We start from the raw sequence: 22,155 nt of genomic DNA, 5'->3' as shown, positions 1-22,155 counted from the left end.
GCACGCCTTCCAGAATCTCGGACACATCTCTAGGATTTCACATGAACCCAAAAATAAAACCACTGGCCAGCTGATATAAACCATGTTTTAGGACAATACCAAAATAGTCACCAACCTGCTGTAAAGCATTGATTAGAGATGCAGTACCATCACCTTATTTTGCTGTGGAAAAAACTTCAAACCATTTAGAGAACTCATCAACACAAGACACAACAGAACGAGACAAAGACTCACACAGAATTTTAGGGAAAACTTGAGACGTTTTTAGTAAACCATGATTAAATGATTAGTTGTTTTATCATCAGGCGCGGCTGTCGGCAGGCGGCAGCAGGCAGTGATATGAAGGGAGAGAAAATAGACCCAAGCGATTGTGAGGTCTGACTTTTTCCTGCACAACGATTTTGTGATGCAAATGTATTACTCTTTTGAACGCATATTGTTTTGAGAAGCAAAACGCCACCTAGCCGGACTACCTTCATCAACGCCAAAACGAGGCTGGAACTCGGCTCACAGGACGCAGCAGGGGGTAAGAAGATGCTCATAAATGATATTGCTAGTATGGGATGTAGGGATGGGAATCGAAAACCGGTTCTTGTTGAGAACCGGTTCCCAGTGTTTCAATTCCTTGGAATCGTTTGGCGATTTTGCAAACAATTCCCTTATCGATTCCAGTGGGCGCGAATGACGTCACCACGCAACGCAGCAGCCAACAGTAAACATGGCGCCCAAGTGGTACAAACGCTCGAAAGTTTGATTACACATCCCTAAAAAAGACGACAACAGGGCAACTTGCAAAGTGAATATTTCACCAAAGGGAGGAAATACTACCAACATGCAACAACTATGAATGAATGATTACAGTTTTTTTCATTCGCTAACAAACGTCTGTCCAAACAGTTGTCACATTTTCAAAACTCTAAACACAATTAGCACAGCATCGGTATTTTGTGGCCATAACATTCACACATTTCATGTCGTTTCCACACGATATGCAGTCAAACACATTTCCTTAACAGACATGCTATACCCCCCAACAAAATTATGGATTGTTTTTGTATTATTTACGCATGTTAACACACAACATCCCACAATAGCAAAAACAATATTCCAAACCTTAGATACAGTATAAAAACCTCTGCTTCTGCATAGAAATGGTTGTTACAAATAATGCAATAAAGCTACATGAAATTCAAACTAGAATTATGGAGGACCATGAGATATTTGACAATATTGATAGCATCAGCCTCACAACCGTTACACGGACATTGTCCAAACACAGAGTGCGGATAAAGCAGCTTTACACTGTTCCCTTTGAGTGGAACAATGAGAGAGTCAAGGCGCTACGACGACAATATATCCAGGTATAGTAGTGTATATTCAATTCAATGTCCAGTTCTATAAGCTTTGCACTTTGCAAGTAGTTAACCTACACAGTAATAGGTTACAGTACAGTATGGTATACAGTAATGAGATTTACATAAACTTTGTTTCAGAGAGTTATGGAATTGGAGGCCAACCAGGCCCCTCATGAATTCATATACATAGATGAGGCAGGATTCAATCTGGCCAAAAGGCGTGGACGTGGACGAAATGTAATTAGAAAAAGGGCCACAGTTGATGTGCCAGGTCAGAGAGGGGCAAACATTACCATGTGTGCAGCAATTGCAAATGCAGGATTACTCCTTCACAGATGCCAGGTTGGACCCTACAATACCGAGCGCCTCCTTGCCTTTGTCAATGATCTCCACCAGTGCCTGGTTCCAGAGCAGGATCAGCAGGGTGAAAACATGAGGACCTTTGTAATCACCTGGGACAATGTGGCTTTCCATCATTCGCAAGCAATGACAACATGGTTTGAAGTCCACCCAAGACTGGTACTTCTCTTCCTTCCACCCTATTCACCTTTCCTCAACCCCATAGAGGAGTTATTTTCTGCATGGAGGTGGAAGGTTTATGACCAGATGTCCCTCCTTGAAGCCATGGATGCTGGCTGCAGGGACATCACAGTTGATGATTGCCAAGGGTGGATCCGACACACCACGCGGTTTTATCCCAGGTGCATCGCCTTGGATAATATCAAATGGGATGTTAATGAAAACATGTGGCCTAACCCTGAAGATCGCAGAGATTAAATACAGTAATTTTGTGCTTTTTTTTTAGTCCCCCCCCCCTTTTTATCTGGGCTTTTTGCTGTTGTTTTTGCTTTTGTGTGTTTCATGGATATTTTGTTCACTTGAAAGTGAACTGTTTTCTGTTCTATCATATTGTAAACAGCATTTCTACTGTACCTCCTGTAGTAAACAGTAAAGGAAAAAAAAAACTTATTTGCTTTTTACTGGAATGCCCTTGAATGTGAACATTACTTGTGGACATACAGTTCCCAACCAAGAAATTTAGTGAAAAAACGGTGGATTTCATGTTTTGCATGCAAATACCTGTAAAACTGAAACATAAAAGTCTATGCAGTTTTTGTAATGTCAACAATAGCCAGTATTTTGAAACCTGAGGTCCGTTTCACGTACCAGGTTTAGTGAAAACTCTGAGTTGGTTAACCCTGAAATGAGGGAAACTCTGAGTTTTCCGTTTCACAAAGGGAGGTAACTCAACCCCGAGAAAGAGGGGTAACTCTAGCCTGTTTCACAAAGAGAGGTAACTTAACCTCACGGTCAGTTACCGTAGTAACAGACTCTCTGAACCTAACCTGGTCGGGACCAGGGTTTCCTCAAGAAACCTCGAGTTTCTTTCTGTCTCCGCCCTCGTTCAGCCACACACGCCATCTGATTTCCTCATTCATTCAGTCAGCAGAGCGAGTTCTTCTACTTCTATAAGTCCATTAGGCACAGTAGGAGGCAACTTTTTTCACGAACATGTCCTTTTGACAACGATCCCGTGGATGAAGGTGCAGCATTATTGCGCAGAGAAATAAATATTCGTCGGAGATGGTTATCAGACCGCGCATAGATTTTTGCATTTACAGACAATTATCTTTTTGAGCGGCACCATCAGAATGTGTTGGGACAAAAGAAAAAAAAGACATAAAAGACAAATAAATATTTGTATGAATAGGCTTAAAAAAGATATATATAGGCCTATTATATTTTATAAAGGCACTCGTGTCTTGGGGGTGGACTCCCTCCGGGGATTCCCTCAGCCACTGCCCTCCCGTCAGAGGTGGCGGTGCTGGGCACCACCCGTTTTACGGGCATCTGCCTTCTTTCTGTTGGCTCAGTAGAAGTCTGTGTTAGTTTAAATAGGCTTAATTATTTAACAGAACATGATATAGATGATGACTCTAAATTGTCCTTCGGAGTGATTGTGAGTGTGCATGGTTGTTTGTCTCGTTTGTCTCTATGTGGCCCTGTGATGGACTGGCGGCCTGTCCAGGGTGTACCCCGCCTCTTGCCCATTGACCGCTGGGATAGGCTCCAGCCCCCCCGCGACCCGACTGACGGATTCAGCGGTGTATAGATAATGGATGGATGGATGGTATAGATGAAAAGACATAGTTTATGTGTGTGGAAACAGCATTATGTTGGGGATAAAATAACTGCACAGTCAAATAGCCACTTAATATTTATTTTACAGTGTAAAACATGATCAAAATGAGGTACCTCCATGCCGAGGTCTCACCTGTTTGAACAATGTTTTTATATTTCATTTTAAACTGCTGCCAAGTGCGCTTCTCCCCCGCGGGATTGCACCTAAATGAAATAAATGAATGGGCTACCATTAAAGCAGTTTCCCTGTAATATTATTGTGATTGCAAAGGACTACATTTAAACTTACACTTTTGCTGCAACAAGTTGTTACAAAACAACTTTATAAACAGCATGTCACTTACCGGTTGTCGGTATGTTCGCGCATGTGAAAGCCCAAAAGAGTCGATGGACGATACTCCCAAATACAAAACAATTATCTTCTCTAGAAAAACTGCGTTCAAGTATTTAAAACATTACAACAATATTACTGGGCATGTATTGTTGTAATGTTTTAAATACTTGAACGCAGTTTTTCTAGAGAAGATAATTTTTTTGTATTTGGGAGTATCGTCCATCGACTCTTTTGGGCTTTCACATGCGCGAACATACCGACAAGAGGTAAGTGACATGCTGTTTATAAAGTTGTTTTGTAACGTCCCCATGCCAGTAATGTGAGAACCATGCATATGGTTTTGATGGTAAGGCTTGTGACTTTATTGTCGGATGGTTTATAAAGTGGTGTGATGTTTCTGCAGTGTGCAAGTTGTTGTTTTACGTGGAAGGTTTATTATTGCCCCTTGGCCACCACGTATTTGGCTAGCATGACAGGCTGCGCAAACAGCGCAATCGCCGCACAGGGAGAGCCGATTTGCACCTGTCTGTGTCCTACTGTCAGTATTTGACAACCTCTAGCAATGGGATTGCGCTTCAAATGCCCCGGAGTTCCCCTTTAAGAGTTTAGAAAAAGTATCTGAAGTATGGGTAAGCGCTTGTAAGCGATTGAAAAAAACTGTAACGTTGGCGAATCTGAACCCAGCAACGTTAGCAACGTTAGCATGTCCTCGGCTAACATTGCAGGTAACTAACTAACTAACTAACTAACTAACAAACACTGCCTATCATGTTCGCCATTTGCCTCATTGTAAAAGCTGCTGTTAGTAACGGTTAAGGTTAAATGAATGCCTTCTCAGGCATTACATTTAGATGAAATCATGAGAGACAGAGCCTGACTGGCTCAGAGCCAGAGGCTGGTGGTACTACCCCCAGTTCACCTCTACCTCCAGCTTCTCCTTTCACCAGAGCAGGAAGAGTTAAATTACCCAGGCCAGGATAGACCAATGTGGACCTCACCGATGTTGGGTTTGTAAGGTCATGACTCGTGTTACTTCTAAACGAAACAAAGTTGATACTAATCGACCGGTTTGTTGTCCTTTTTCTCCAAATGAGAATCGATAAGGGAACCGATAAAGAACCGAATCGTTAAGCAGAATCGAAAATGGAATTGGAATCGTAAAAATCTTAGCAATTCCTATCCCTAATGGGATGTCATACAGCTTCATGTCAAAAGAGGCAAACTATCCCTTTAATATTAGAAGCTCTGTTTTAACCGTTTATTATAATATACACCCAGTGGAGAGCACCAGATCTTTATTTTTATTTCATTTTATAAAAAGCATCTCTCCCTGATCAATTGTTAGGTGTGAATAATTATTTGTATTTTAATTTCCATCCTACAGTCTAGCCCTGCGCAGGTATCCAGCGGGCCTCCCGCTCCACGCTGCAGAGGCTGGCCTTGGTCACGCTGAGCATCAGAGTTTCCTCCTGGTCTTTGGCAGTTTGTATCATGACCAAGCTCATCACAGGTCCAGCATGCTCCTGTGGGTCTTTGCACACCTGGCATGGTTCTCTTAGGCCCCTCAAGGCTGATATTGATGTCACGCCCCTGAAGTCATTTGTCTTCTCTTCCTTCATTCTTTGTGTGATGTTTATGGTCAGACTCACAGTCTCTGGCTCTCCCTCTGAGGCCTTTGTTCTGCTTGCAGTGCTCTCCAGCTTGCAGCTCAAAAAGTATAAAATTCAGTTCCAAATGTTCTGTGGTTCAACATCCAATCGCTGCTGGAAAAATGTTCAAAGTGTCCTTTGTGGTGTGAGCCTCCAAAACTGTACACACCGCTTCAGTATCACTCAGGTTGTATTCGAAACCGCCTACTACATACTTGCAAACTGCATACTTCCATTCTGCACACGGCATACTCATCGATCAGACAGTATGCAGAGCGTTTACACACAGTGCATTTCGCTCCTGCCCGAGCCGAAATCAGCTGGCCTGAAGCTGATTTTGGCTCGGGCTATAAACTCTGTAAACTTTAGCAACATTTGAAACATTTTTAGGCGAGAAAGTAGTCGTTTAGATCCCCAACGTGCTGAAAATCTGACAAAATACCGGCTGTTTACAATTTTCTTCCCACGAATTCGGCGCTACTAAAGCTAGCCGCAGTGAGTAAAGCACTTCCGGTTATTTTCACAAAATAAAATACCCGTTGCCTTTTATCATAGGGAAAGCCATTTAATAAAATTGGTGCTTTTGTTTTGAAAACAGGAAGTGAACCTACCCTCGTTGTAGCTAGCTTGAAACTGCCGTTTTGACAGGAAATGACGATCGGCGACGTCACGTTTGAGTATGACAAGTAACCTCATGATGAATACTCAACATTTCGGCGAATCTAGTATGCATCTAGTATACATCCGGGAACTTTAAAAAGTTAAAGTTAGTATGAGTAGTAGGAGTAGTAGGAGAAGTATACGGTTTCGAACACAGCCTCAGAGTCAACTATTTGTCCTCTGTCTCTTCATAAGAAGCTTGTTCTGCTCCCTCATCGATACTGAGCAGCTCTGTAAGGTCCAGCGTCTGCCAAGGAGTCTGCCACTTTATTTAAGTTTAAATAAAGTTAAATTAAATGTTCAACCTGTTTATGATGGATTAATCAATCTTTTCCAACCAGAGCAGCTCAGACCTCTAATTATCTAAAATGTTCTAAAACCCAAAGGATTAACAGATTCCTTTGTTAATCTGGTTAAGTGGCATCTCTTTAACTGTAGACACTGTTTTTACTTCTATTTCACTCACTTTATTCAATGTTTTACTGTTTAATTGAATTCATATTCATCTGCAGCCTCAGAGGCTGCTAAAAACATTCATATATTGTTCATTTTGTGCAGCTCTCTGGTCACTGTGGCTGTTTTTAAACGCACCATAAAAATGAACCTTGAATTAAACCTTGTTATAACCTTTAAATTTCTCTGAGTTTTCCTCTTTAAGAAAGCCATTGGGTGATATCTGACTCCCTGTGATGGCCCACACACCAACACTTTTTCATTCTGAGTTTACATTTACACGTTTACTGAAGCACAAATATATGGGTTGTTTATTTTCATTTGATAGTATTGAAATACATTAGTTCTAATTGTAGCGTGCACATTTAGTTTGCTTTTGTATTTTGTACTTTGTATTTAATTTAGTCAAATACTTAATTTGTTGTGCTTTCTTTTGCTGGTGCTGGGGGGGGGGGGAGTACTTTGGACTCTGGCTGGCACACTCCAATCCCAGATTGACTGGCAGATTGGGTGATACCATCTGGAGTTCCATAGGGGAAGACTATGGAGTCTTCATTCTAATTTTTGCATCAGTTCTCTTTGCTTTTGTGATTTGATTATTTTGTTAACTTTGTTTAGTTATTAGTCATTTAAGTTGATTCTTAAGCCAACTGTGTTTAGTTACTTTTTGTTAGTTAAATTTGTGTAGATGTTTTCCTTCCCTCTTCCTCAATGTGTCAATATGGTCTGATCAGCCAGTATTTCAGACTGTCAGGTCAGTTTCGTTTGTTTTTGAGCCGTTAGTTTGAGGTTATGTTAAAACCTTGATTTTTGGCCTTGAGTTTAGTTTCTTCATTTGACCTCTTTTAAGGGCCCTGCAACTATTGTTTGAAGTTTGTTATTTTTTGGGGAATAAACCCATTTTTCTTGAAAATTATTTCTCTGTACTCATGCTTGACCGGCTCGGTCCCTCACACACAACAGATCAATTGCTTCAACAGTTAAATGCTTTAATGAGATCACATACTGATGATAAATATTAACTCAGAACTGGTGAAAACATCATCTCTGTCTCTTTACAGGTCGTCAACAGATTTAATGATTTCTTTATTTAAGCTGTTAAAGATCTGACAATGATATTTCCTTCTGATCGAACTTATAGAAATGCTATAATCTCTAATGAATGTGATATCAGTTCCTTTAATATTGAGGAACCAATCAGACCAATCAGATGTAATGAAAGCAATCAATATGTTAAATTCTACATTTTCAGCTCATGTTTCTAGTAAAACCTGTGATATTGTTGCAGAAGAGCTAACCTCAAATTCAGAAAAAGTATCAGCTTGTCTTGGTGATTAAAAACCATCTGCACCTGAATGTCAGAATGAAAGGTGATCTCACTGAGCAAGAAGCAGAGCAGAAACATTTAGATCAGATTTAGATTTTTAAAGTCATGTTAATATGATCTCTAGGTAATAAAGGCTAACCTTTACTGCTTTAAGATCCTGATACGTTCACATTTGTCATGTGGTTTCACTGGCGGGTCTCTGACCTGCTTCAGGTGGAAATTATAAAGTCTCAGTTTGTAAAACATCTTTTGTTCAGACAGTTTTTCTGGGAAAGGAGCAAAGATTTTAAATGCTTTAAATCTTCTGAACTTTCACTAACTTTAATTGTGTTCTTAACTGGATTTATTTTGGACATTTTATTACTTCCTATCTCTTCACTGTGATACTTGCATTAAAAAGCTGTTTTCAGATTATCCATGTAATTTGGTGTCTCTCCCGATCAAATACATTTTTAAATAAATTAATTAATTAAAGCTGCCGTCAGCAGGTTTTCAAAATTCCGAGTCTAAAGTCGGAAAATTCGAACTGATACAACTTTCAGGCCCCTCCCCCTCTGTGGACGAGGTTGTGCACGTGAGTTCACACCAGTGTGCGCGCACACAAGCTGGGGGCAGACTCACGCTCAGCATGGAAGACGTGGTTGGTGACTGTTCTGCTCAGATAATAGATAAATAATAAACCTAACGTGATTGGTTAAAAACAGCCGGGAGCGCTCGATTTTTGCAAGCACGATTACAGGCTTTAGAGGGAGCTACAGAATTCGGGATTTTTCCTAAACAGCCTATTTAATATTCTACTTCCAGAATCCCATGACAGTTCAAGCTAATATGACTAAAAAAAAGTTGCCGACGGCAGCTTTAATAAGAATTGCTCGAATGAAAAAATTAACTTCTATTTTCCTTGTAAACTCATCAACTAAATAACTATGTAACTCTGGTAGTCTTAACCCTCTGGGGTCTGAGGCCTTTTCAGAGACTTTGAGGCAGTTGTCACCACCTTGACATTTTCAAGTATTTCAACTAACTGTAAACATCTATGAAAAAGTGACACATATGGTTGTATTCTGAAAAGCCTAACAAAAAATAATATGAGAGTAAAGTGAATGTAATACAAACAAGTTTTATTTAAATTGAGGGGAAACACAACTGTACAAAAAAACAAGTTTTAGAGGTCTTCAAACAGTGCAAGAAAACACACTATAAATATATCTAGCCAAGACTTTTGAAGGTTGAACCTTGTAAACAAAAGTGTTGGCTGCATAAAAGTAAAAAGTGCAGTCAGAAATGTTTTTTTGTTTTCACACAAACTGTAAAAAAGTCATTGTAACTCCAGTCAGTGTCTCTGTTAAGCCTGGTTTATAGTCGGTAACGCAAGACGCAAAGCAAGACGCAAGAAGAAACGCAAGCCCCCCATTGCGAGCTTGCGTGTGTCACCTCAATTTTCTAAACTTCACGCAAGAAAAGACGCAAGCCTACTACTTGAAAACGACATACTCATCGATCTGACAGTATGCAGAGCGTTTACACACAGTGCACTTCACTCCTGCCCGAGCCCAAATCAGCCAGCCTGAAAAGCTGATTTCGCTTAAGCTATAAACTCTGTAAATATATAACTTTAGCAACATTTGAAACATTTTCAGGCGAGAAAGTAGTCGTTTAGACCCCCAAGGTGTTGAAAATCTGACAAAATACCGGCTATTTACAAGAAGAAGAAGCATGAATCACTCGAAGAGGTCCTGGCGGTGAATTTCCTTTCATCATAGTAGGCTTGTCATTGAAAAAACCCGCTACTGCACCTACTGTCCTGGCGGTGAATCGCCACGCAGCACACGCAAGCGCCGACAAAGCTAAATGAAGTATAAACGTCTCGAGCCATTAACATACGCGCAAGAAGAAAGCGCAAGGGCAGTTAAAAGAAGTATAACTCAGCCTTTAAGCCTGATTTATACTCGGAAACCAGGTCGTCTGCGTGTGTGTCGCAGTTAACGCAGACATGCCCCCCCCCCACGCAGACACTACGCAGACACTCTGGTGCACCTCCTCAAAATTGTAACTCACCGCAGACAGTGCCGCAGACATCGCCGCAGGGAGGAGAGAAAGGAGGCCTCTGATTGGTCAACTCTACATCCGCTCTACACTATGCGTATTTCCGGTTTGCTAACCGGCTGACGCTAACCGTGCTAACCGTGACGATTCTTTCCCTCTCTGCCAGCTCCAGTAGTAGCAATATTTCTTCTATTTCTAGATCGATCAGCTGCATCTCAATCAAAGTGTGCATTCGTCCAGTCGCCATTGTTGTTGAATGACCTCCGTAACCGTAACACCCACAATCCTAGCTTGTTCGTGATTGTCCCTCTTGCGTTGTGGCGTGGGATTAACATAGCGCAGACAGCGCTTCAAGGCATAAATCAAAAATAACTGCGTCGTGTCTGCGACAAGCTCACTGCGACACACTGCTGCGAAGTATACACAAGCCTTTAGAGCCATATGAACCAACTCGGGCTCTGAGAACCTCAGGGCGGGGTCCCCTGCCTCAGGGAGGGGTCTCCTGCCTCAGGGAGGGTCTCCTGCCTCAGGGAGGGTCTCCTGCCTCAGGGAGGGGTCTCCTGCTGGTGCCCAGAGTCAGGACGAAACAAGGTGAGGCTGCGTTTCAGTTTTATGCTCCTAAAATCTGGAACAGACTTCCAGAAGATGTGAGACAGGCCTCAACTCTGACAATGTTTAAATCCAGGCTGATAACAGCACTCTTCACTTTTAACCCTTGTATGGTCTTCACTTTTGGGACCTTCTGGTGTCCCTCGGGTCAAATTCGACCCGGTGCATGTTTGGGGCTTTGAAAACAATTCTAACATAAAATTTATTTCATAAACCATTAACATGTCTTTATCTCAATTTCAAACAACTGAGATAATATATATGTTTATTGAATACAATCAGTTTCTGCTAGAACACAATTAACAATGGAAGTGTGACTACTCTTTTTGTCATAAGGTTATAGTTGATGTTAAGAATCCACTATACTCAATATTTGGGGGTCATAAATCATGCTTACCTTGGAGAATACATGGCATACATGGAAGCTTTTCAGAGACATTGTGACTCTAAAAATTGCTCTCCCTGCCTCAGCATCTTGCAGACTTTCAGTCGACTCCCCTCTTGACCTGTAGACACCAGCAAGGATGATGATGCCATGATGTCCATCTCTTACCACTGGTCACCAAAAACACGTCTCCCCTCAAAATTAATCATATCCAGAATAATTTTCTGAACTGAGTCAGGAATCAGCAGCTCAAAAGACGACTTCATATCCTGAACATAAGTTAGAACATAAGAACAAAATCATGTGGGCCCTGGTACCATCCGTATTATGTTAACAGCTGAGCGAGGGGGGGGGCTCTGTCACTGGGGATGAATACCATTCAATTAGTCCATTCTTTGACAAATATGTCTGTGAGGCTCTTCCAGTGGCTGGCTCTTGGGCTGCTCCAGCGGCCACCTGTGGTGCTCCTTGTGGTGCATATTCAGAGTGAAGGTCATCTTCAAATTCATCTTCCTCATCCACATCGCTATGTGCCTGACTCTTCAAATATGAGTTCCAAAGCTCTCTGGCAGCTAAATCTTTTGGTCATACTGATGCTGGAAGACTGTGCTGTGATTTAGAGGTATTTATCTCTTTGTCTCACGCCCTTGGGCCCTAATTTATCAAACTTGCGTAAGACGAAAAACGTGCGTAGGTCCTGTGTACGTTCTTTTCTGCGCAAAGGTTGGCATTTATCAAATCCATCGTGAGCGCAGGAAAGATGAAATCGCCACGACAGGTCTGAGCGCGTGTACGCACTTTTCCATTTTGACTTGCGGTGACTGCAATAGCATACATAAACAGCAGCGTCACTAGTGCGTGCCTCATGAGTCGCAACAAATCCCTTGGTTAAAATTACAGACTTATCACTTCAAAGAAGGCCCATGTTTTATTTGACTTCAACATAAATATAAACATAAACGCAAATGAAATAAATTAAACAAGTACAACTCCGTAGAATCAAGTCCAATTGGAGTGCTACCTGGAACTAGTACTTAGTAGAGATGGTGCTCTTCGGTGACAGGCTTAGTTAATTCCAAAAGTTGTAGAATACCAAGGCACTCATCTTCCTCATCTTCTTAAAATGCCTTTATTTTATGGGCAAAACATGATTAAAACACTTCGACGCGTTACGGCATGAAGCCTTCGTCAGGAAGTGAACAGGTTCTTGTGTGGCAAAACTGAATTAAAAGACATCCATTCCATTAGTGTTCTCAGGTGTGTACAACTCCGTAATTGGAAGAGTGATGGCTCATTATTGAACCGCCTATTTAAGAGGTGATTCTAGCGGCGCGGTAATGGCGAAACGATGGCAGATCTGGCTTTATTAGAGGACCTGAACGCGCGCATCAGGTGCGAGAGAGTGTTCCGGGACCGGCAGGATTTTTTTCGGGAAAATGACGAGTGGCCTGGGGGCACACATGATTCCTTCATCTTCCAAAACAGCATCGTCGGCACTCGGTTGGAGGGAGGCGCACTGCGCGGTCGGAGCCATCTCATCGGTGAGTTGGGCACATTTACAATTTATTTTCAGACGTTGCACAACCAGCCAGAGGTGGCCAGAGTTGTTGTAGTAAATGCATGGTGTAAGTACAACACATATGGTTACACCATCGCTTTAACTGTAGCTCACTTACTCAGTGAAGTTACTTATGTTGGAAGGAAACTGAGGTTTTGTTATTTCTACCTTTACATTGCCCATCTCTGCAAACTAAAACTTCCATGTAATTTCCCTAGGCGATAAAGGGTATCCATTGACCGAGTACCTGATTACCCCTCTGGCGCACCCTCTCACCGAACAGGAGAGGCGCTTCAACACTGCACATACGCGTGCCACTGTGGAGAGATGCATAGGGCTCCTAAAGGGCAGGTGGATCTGTCTCTCGGCTGCAGGGGGAACCCTTCTTTATACGCCCGAAAAGGTATGCAATATTATTATTGCATGCAGGGTTCTCCATAATATTGCCCAAAAAAATGGAGTGCCATTTCCAGATATACATCCGGAGGACCCCGTACCCAGAGATCCCTACCACCAGCCTGCACAGCCAAGAGCGCTCAGGAGGAGAGAGGAACTTATTCAGCGATTCTGACTTTTGGTAAGCATTCTGTTATTCAAGGAAAAAAGAAAGGAGAAGAGCTATTTCTGTCAGCATTTATTCTGGGACTTCAGCGTTTCATTTATGTCTTTCAGTGTCCGGTCGATGGATTGCATGGTGTGTGTTAAAGCCATCATCCACTTCACGATCTCTGTTTGCCTCTCTAGGACCTCTGTGGTTAACACGGCTGGCCGGTGTGACGCTGCAGACCTGGGGGCAGAGGCAGAGGCAGAGGCTTCGGATGTTGACGGGGCCGCGTATTCGTCGCGCGGGTCAGGTTGCCCGGATGCCACTTCGGATTCATCTGTGAATGAAAACTATTACTTTGATTAGGAACCTCATTTGTGTTAAATTAAAGCAACTGTTTTATTTAAACGTCTTGGGTGTGCAGTCATTCTTACCATTCTCGAGCTCTAGCATGGGCGCATCAGTGTCAAGTCCCCCTGGCACGCCCGATGAGGACGTAGCTCCGATCAGGACGTAGCTCCGATCAGGCCAGCCACCCTCTCCTCCAAGGCACTCAATTCCAAACCTGGATCGGAGCCCCCCCCCCTGTTTGTGACACGCTGCGTCGGAGAGCTGCAACCTTTTTTTTTTTTTGTGGCCAATTTAATGTCAGACCACTTCTTCCTGATCTTATTGGAGAAAAAGTAAAACATCGTTCAATTTTAGATTTCATTTAATCTGGAGTTTATCACATTTTATTGACCATCACAGTAGGGGAAAATACATAACTCGTCCGGTCTGCGATTTACATCGCCAACGCTGTTGACAGCCGCGGCGATCTCTTTCCAAGTGCGCGTTTTTTGGGCGCTCTTTATGCCAGCCTTCATGCTTCCAAACAGCACCAGGCGGTGTTTCTCCACCTGGGCTGTGAGAGTGTCGAGTTCGGCCTCGTTGTAGTTGCGTTTCTTTGCCGCCTTTCGTCCTTCCATGTCGCAAATTCTACAGGTGCGGCCTCTCCGCCCCCTTTTGAGGAGGCGTGATTAGGATAATTACGATGGATTTCAGCCGTCGGATTTATCAACAGCCGCTCGGTCTTACGATGGGATTGGTGTGGTACGCATGTTCTGTAAATCTCACTTGAGCCTCTGCGTACGACGAGTTCTCCGCTCATATCTACGATGGTTTCTACGACGGCTTGATAAATGAGGGCCTTGATGTGCAGGTGTAAAGCATATAGTGCGAGAAAAATTTTGATTTTTACAATGTCCTGGAATAACATCTAAAAAAGAAAGTGAGAACAAACAACTTCTGTGTGCTTTGATGATAATAATGTGATATTGTGTGTGTCTGTCTCTGTGTATGCAGGTCAAAATGACCTGAAGACCATATGAAGGATGTAAATGTGTGGGGTAGCATGTGTGCTAAAAAAATGTTTTGTTTGTACATGTTTATCACAGAAAATAAGCTAAGGCCATTGAGTTTCAGTTAGAAAAAATGTATACTTGTACCATTTTTCTTCTTTTGAAGATTTGAAACAGGTCAATTTGACCCAAATACCATACAAGGGTTAATTTAATTAATTAATGATTATCTTTTGGAATGATTTTATTTGCCTTCTTGTGATTTTATGTAGCTGTAAAGCACTTTGAATTGCCTTGTGTACGAATTGTACTCTACAGACACACTTGCTTTGCCTTCCACTTGAAGCTGGCTTCATTGCTCTGGGTGGATGGGCTCAGAGGTCGAAGCTTAACAGAGGAGGTGGAGTGAACTAAAGGAGTGACATACTTTTGAAATGAACATAGGATTGGCTCTATAAATGAGGAACTTTCAAACAAAGGGGCACACTGAGGCAAAGTGGAAAACAAACTATTTTAATCGTGGATGCCGCATCCCTCAGACTAAAGAAGAGAGGGATCATCGAGCTTGCTATCAATAGAATAGAATGCCATTTTTGTCATTGCATATCAAGAACAAACAAAATTAGAGTGCTACTCTTTTTGGGGCAACAAGCATAAAAAGTCTTGAAATAAAAAAACAAGAAACTGCACTAATAATGGTTGAAAACCACTGTATCAATAAACATTTAAAATATATGCATGTGTTCAAAGGGAGTTTTTTTCCTTCCACAGTCACCTTGTGCATGCTCAGGATGGGAGATTGGATCGAAGAAAAATGAAGATTTCAGTGAAGTCTGTTGCTTTCCTTAGCTAGGTTAAAAGCTACAAAGCTACAAAGCTACTTTGTATGTATCAGTTGGACTCATTTGGAATTTAATGAATTGGATTTGATTGGATTTTGATTGAACTCCCGGCTGGGGCCTTTCTGTGTGGAGTCTGCATGTTCTCCCCGTGTATGTGTGGGTTCTCTCTGGGTACTCCGGCTTCCTCCCACTGTCCAAAAACATGCATGTTAGGCTAATTGGTGTCTCTAAGTAAAATTGTCCTTAGGAGAGAGTGTGAGCGTGTGTGGTCGTTTGTCTGGTTTGTCTCTGCTTCCCTGTGATGGACTGGCGGCTTGTCCAGGGTGTACCCCGCCTCTCGCCCAATGACCGCTGGGATAGGCTCCAGCCCCCCCGCGACCCGACCGACGGATTCAGCGGGTATAGAAAATGGATGGATGGATGGATGGATGGATGGATTTTGATTGTATTACAATGAATTGGACTCCAATTTGCTTGAATTGGATTGTATCGTTGAAGTGCCCTAAGATGACATGTGTTGTGATTTGGCGCTATATAAATAAACTGAATTGAATTGAATTCATAATTTTAGGGAGGACCTTGCATGAAGTTAAACCACATCCCAGAGGTGGGGACTTGGACTCGAGACTTGAGACTTGACTTGGACTCGAGTCCCGATTTTGACTTACTTGACCAAATCAAAAAAAGACTTGAGACTCTACTTGGACTTAACCCTCTGGACTCGAGTCAAGTCACATGCAGCAAGCACAAATATTAAAATATTTTTTAAAAGTGTCGCATCAATACTGTAGCAACCAGCCTGAAATCCCTGCCGTCAGTGACACCTGAACGCCGCCTGAACTTCACGCCGCCCGCCACGTCACGTCACTACGTCACGTTACCTTACGCTAACAGACCAGAGGCTACGAGAGCATGGACCATGTCTGTTCCAGCGATAATTGCGTTTGGGTTCAAGCAATACGAACAGGACAGCAAAGGGCGGAAAGCCATATGCAACGTATGTGGTGTGAAAATCACAGATGGCACCAAAACTTCGTCGAACTTCAATTGGCATTTGGAGAGGGAACACAAAGAAATGTAAGTAACATGGTGAAAAATTTTATTATGGTTATTATGGTTTATGGTGAAAACGCGCCTTTTAATAAATCATTTCCAAACCAAACACCCTGAACCATAGGCGGGAGGGAGCGGGGGGTCCGACGTCTTACAGTAAGCACACGTTTTTATTAGGGCTCGTCCGACAAGGACCCAATTGAAATTGTAATGTTTTTTATTATTATTATTCTTTACCCTTTTCGTGCCCCAATTTCACCCCTTTCCCGTGCTCAAAACCTCACCAAACTTTGGCAAGTCATGCGGCCGGATCCAAAATTCGATATTTTTGGTTGCTAGCACACGTTCGAAGCAAAATGGCGAAATAGCGCCCCCTACAGACGTTTAAAATTCCCTCTGCATTTGGTGAATTACTGTATGTCGCAAATTCAAAAACTTTATACATAACCATGTTCCCTGAATAGATATCGCCCAATTTTTTCAATTTCAAATAGCTTTATTGGCACAAAAAGGCAGTGCTTATATTGACAAAGCATCTAAACACAATATTAATAAAAATAAACAAATGAATAAGTGGCAGAACATTAACAATAAAATATAAACAACTTAATTGAGGCGTGGTCATGATCCGTATCATTAATTATAATCGATTTGTTAGGACTTGGTTGGGACTCGAAAACAAAAATCCTAGGACTTGGACTTGACTTGGACTTGAGAGCAAAGACTTGAGACTCTACTCGAGACTTGAGAGCAAAGACTTGAGACTCTACTTGGACTTGCAACATAGGGACTTTCTCCCACCTCTGCCACATCCTGCATCTATTCCAACAGCATGGCTTCATAGTAGAAAAGTTCAGGTGCTGGACTGACCTGCCTGCAGTTCAGAGCTTTAACCAACTGAAAATATAGATTCCCACATCAGTCAAGAATTGGACAACATTCCTCCCACAGAGATCCATCAACTGTTTCAACTGTTCAACCAGATCTTTATAGACTGTTTTTAAATGCTACACAGTGCTTAACATGGCCCCCATCCCCATTTTTTTAGATGTGTTAATGTCATCTAATTAGAAATTAGCAAATCATTTTCATGAACTAGTTTTCCATGTAAAATATTGAACTATAATACTTGAAAATTATTGCATTCCGTTTTAATAAACATCTTACAAAGTATCCAAACTTTTTAGAATCTGAGAGATACAAACACGAGACACTTTACACAAGTAAATAAAACAAAAATACAATAAATAAACTAGAAAGCTGCAAGCAGCTGTATGCGGGACCGAGATGTGCGTACGTTGGAGCATGCGCTGGACGTTGTAGTCGCGCAGCTCTGCCCACACGCACAATACCCTGTGCATATGTACGAGCACATAATAACCCCAATGCGGAGGGGTTTTTGAAAATTTCTAGGGGGAGCCAATGAGCCATTTATCTCCGCCCACATACGATACCCTTTACATACGTACGAGGTCGACAGGGTGGACGTGTGTGCCAAGTTTCATGACTTTGCGATGATGATAAGGCTTTCAAACCACAAACGCCATCACACGATTTTCACCGCCTGGCCACGCCCACACCGTTCAGAGTTTGGAAAAGTTTCTCCATGATTTTTTCCGCCCATGTCCTAAGAATAACCTGGACAAGTTTGAAGTCTGTAGCATGAAATCTGTATGAGGAGTTCGATCATATGCAAGGCGTGGAATCGGTCAAAAATGGCACGAAAACTCACTTTCCATCTAAAATGGCCACCTTCCTGTGGACGTGGGACCATGGCGGCATGAGACATTTTTGTGCGTCTGGGCATGATGAATGAGTGTACCGAATTTCGTCGTCACACACGAAACTAACCCCAATGCGGGGACCATTTTTAAGCATCGTAGGGGGCGCTACAGAGTCAATGAGCGACTCCCAAAGATATAAAGTTTAGATTTTTTCATATCGTCGACTGGCAGGTGGCGCTCGCAAAATTTCCTGAGTTTTCGAGCACCTTTTGCAAAGAATAAGACGGCGGAATAATAATAAACCTTACAGATACAATAGGGTCCTTGCAGTTTCACTGCTCGGTCCCTAATTAGAAAGGACAAACTAATACATTTAAACATTTAAATATGACACACAAGTAAATGTGCTTACATTCAAAACTCACACGTGAATCACTGTCAATCACTCTGCTGCTCAGAGCAGAAAAACAGAACAAGCACACCACCTACTGACCTTGGACATCAATCCACATGAGCAAAGGGGATCTGACCCCTGTCTGTTCAGGACAGGAGCAGACATGAACCTGAACAAATTCCCTTCAGAGTGAATCATTTTCTTTCTTTAAATGCTGGGGGGGCACTATCTTCTTTACTTTATTTTAAAATTGTTCAGTGTCTCCTTTACTAAGAAAGATTATTTCCTTAGCATTCAGAGAATGTGACCAGGTCTCATGGCTACTGTTTAAATGGGCTATTTCACTCATTTTGGAACAAGAACTCCTCCTCCGAACCACAAAATGTCTTTTACATTCTCATTTCTAGGGAGGGAAATTATGCTGTTTTGTCAAAGCCCCTGATGTCTCTGCAATGCACGTATGATTCTCTGATATACTGGGAGAGGCAATATTAGATGACAGCTAAATTAATTATGTTGTTTTTATTTATCAACAAGAGACAATATCCTCATATGGCAACTGAAGGGGAAATGATGAACAATCTTAGAAAATCAGGTAAATGTGAGACCAGAGATAAAAACAAACGGACCCCTACAAGTAAGATCCAAAATGAATTGCGTGGCCGAGAGTTAGCTTGGATATATTCATTTATGTTTAATTCTGGTGCGCAGGGCTCACACAGTATTGTACAACAAGTAGATTCAGTATCTTGTGGCTGTAATTTAGGTATCACACATTCTCACTTATGTTAGAAGTGCGGTCCATAGAAATAAAACCTTGGTACAACATTTTTTCCTTTCCATGTTTTCTCAATCTGAGTTTGATTAGGTCAAGGTGTCGCAACTACTTTGTTAAAAATCAGGAAAAATATTGGTCAGATTTAAAATAACCTCCTTTATAACAGATATCAGTCAAGTTGTATAAAGACACAGACATATACAGTTCCACTACATTTATCTGCTACATTTAAAACTGTAACAACTTCCCTTTATGTTCATTTGTTAAGTTAGTGGGTCCTGATGAGTTGGTTTTAAGTGACACTATTGGGGTAGACATAAGCTGGAATGTCCATAGGACCATGGGGATCATGTAACCCTAATCGCAGATAAGTCTTGTCCTTGGAATTTGACTTTGCTGCACAGGAGCATTATGACATCCTTTACCGTGTAGAATGTGTTTGAGTGAAATTTTCTGCCTGGGGACACACCTTATTGTGTGGTTAAGTGTTTATTTTTTTGTTCTCATAATTCCAATTTATTTTTAGATGATTCTAAAAACAAAATGACACTAAAACAAAATCTCATCTTCCAGTAGCTTCAGCATATATTACATGGATCATTTTTCAGACGGATAACTCAAACAGATTCCCTCCCTGACCTTTGACCCCTCAGAGAGCCAACATTGGCGCAAACATTCTTCTGGTGCTCTATTTGTTAATCGTAAAAACCCTTTGCATAAGAAAACACAGTGATGGGCAAATATTATATATTATATACATTGTCATGCAAAGATTTACAATATATGCGCTGTTAAACACTTAAGTGAAGTGGTTTTATGAACAATTTAAGAGTAGAAAAAAACAAAGGCAAACAGAATGGTGGAGTTCACAGACATGCAAGGAAACGGTGGGTGAGGTGAGAGGTGGTGGGTTTGATTTGGTCCCCCGAGCAGAAATCCCACACACAGCTCTCTCTCCACGAGCTCGAGTTCCCAAATCACATCTCATATCATCAGCTATTTGGAGCTTGTTTTCTTGTAAAGTCACTTAAGAAATATTAGTTGGCATTTAAACATTAAGTGGCTTTACAAAGAAAAATGCTGTGTTTTCCCTCCAGTGAGTGAGGCAAGAAATGGCCAATGTCAGAGCTGGGGCCAAAGTGACCAAGTGGTGGCTGTTTAAAAAGGCAGTCTGCAGAATCAGTAAATGTGGAGAAATGTGCACATCTCCTTCTTGTAAAATTATTTTGCCAGTATGGCTTGCATGAAATAAGGCGGTCATTGAAGAGCTAGTTATCTTTGTCTTGTTTTAAGTTATATAATTACTTGAGCAGTTCTTTGGAGTTAGATAAGATTATGCAAAATGATAAATTATCTTGAAATTCACTTAAATCAACTTAATTTCTCATGGTTCTTAGTATGACTACCTATATTTTTCTGCGACATCTCATTTAAATGCCTCAAAATGAAATGTGAATGGATGCAGACAAACATGTGCATGTCGCTTTAACACAACTTTGAGTTTCTCTGGGAGTTAACTGTGTTGAGGATATAGCAGCTTCTGGCCTTGTTATCAGCAAATTAAAAATAAGTGTCCAAAAACAGATACTAATATTCAATAAATTTATAACTGAAAAAAAGAATAAACTAGTGATTCAACACCACTATCAGCCTCAAAGGTCCGCTGAAATGTACGTCAGTCTGGGACAGATTTGACATGCACAAAGCAGACATAAAGGCTGTGAGTTGGAGCACTGACTTGCAGCAGTTATCACAGTACACATAAACAATTATCGCTGAAGCTTTCCTGACAACTTATTCAATGTGAAAAGCCTCTCCGATCCTTTTCACAGTGTGTGTGAGGGACGGTGGGGAGAGGTGCTAACAAGTTCAACTTCTGTGTTCAAGAAGCTGTTTACAGATACTTCTTGGTTCCAATTGTTGTACTTCTCATTTATATCTCAAGTTTGATATTAATACACTGCACCTTGCATGTTTCGTGCATGTACACGCTTTACATGTTCATATACTGTGCACTATTTTCATAGTTACCACTAGTGTGCATTTCTGTGTCAAGCAAATTTACAGCATTTTTCTATGAACATTTAAGAAACCACTGAAGTGAAACAATCAATTTAGTCAGTGTTTATCACAATGTGATGTAAGAACACCAAAAGTCTTTGACGAGTCTCAAAGAGTTTGCAGTTTGTCATTGTGTTTGTGTCAATTTATCAGTTACTGAGTTGTAGTTTGTGGCAAGATGTGTGTGAGCAAGTAGAAGTCGCATCCAGCAGGCACAGGGAGGACGATCAGAGGACATCTGGTGGACAGATGGAGAGTGACAGGCACTAAAAGACTTCATCGTGGGACTGCTGGTGATTGAGGGGCAGAAAGGGAGAACAGACAACAACAGGACCGGGGCAGAAGCTGTGAACCCAAACTGTTCAACCTTACTATGTTTTCATTATATGCTGTCACAACCAGGGCTGCTTGGTCTTGGAGGTCAAACTTGTGTTTCTCTGTATATCTCCTGTCTGCACCCTGCATGCTGAAATGGTAAAACATGTCAGGTTCCATCAGAAAATCCAACAGTTCAAACTAAATTTAAAATTAGCCATGAGACAAGCAGACTAGAGACGGAGGAAAACTGCAGCATCTTGGTGAAGTCACATGATCCAAAATTAACTCAGAAGCATCTCTCTGACATTCCCCCAGCGGCAAGGAGGATAAAGTTAGCGTCTGAGGAAACTTTAGAGCCCCTGGAGCCGTGGGGGCTCCTGCAGGTTGGAGACAGAGCTCAAGGCACCATAAAAGGAGTGGGAGGGTGTCTTTGTGCGCATGTGTGTGGAGGGTGAGGCATTTCACAAACCAAGAGTGCATTAAATATCTAAAGCACTCCAGGACCTCATTGAGAATTTGGAAAATTCACCCTCGTCTTTCAGGCTTTTCTGTTATGTTAACTGAAAGTCCGCAGACACTGGAG

At 41.7% G+C, this 22,155-nt stretch overlaps 1 protein-coding gene across 1 annotated transcript in view; it reads right to left on the bottom strand.

Moving 5' to 3' along the window:
* Window positions 1-22,155, bottom strand: part of tnnt3a (troponin T type 3a (skeletal, fast)) — a 209,615-nt gene that overhangs the window by 134,660 nt on the left and 52,800 nt on the right. The window lies entirely within an intron of this gene.

This window comes from Odontesthes bonariensis, chromosome 7, assembly GCF_027942865.1.
Source record: "Odontesthes bonariensis isolate fOdoBon6 chromosome 7, fOdoBon6.hap1, whole genome shotgun sequence".
NCBI classification, from domain to species: domain Eukaryota; kingdom Metazoa; phylum Chordata; class Actinopteri; order Atheriniformes; family Atherinopsidae; genus Odontesthes; species Odontesthes bonariensis.
The sequence above is the reverse complement of the archived record's forward strand: the minus strand, read 5'-3'. Positions and strand labels throughout refer to the sequence as shown.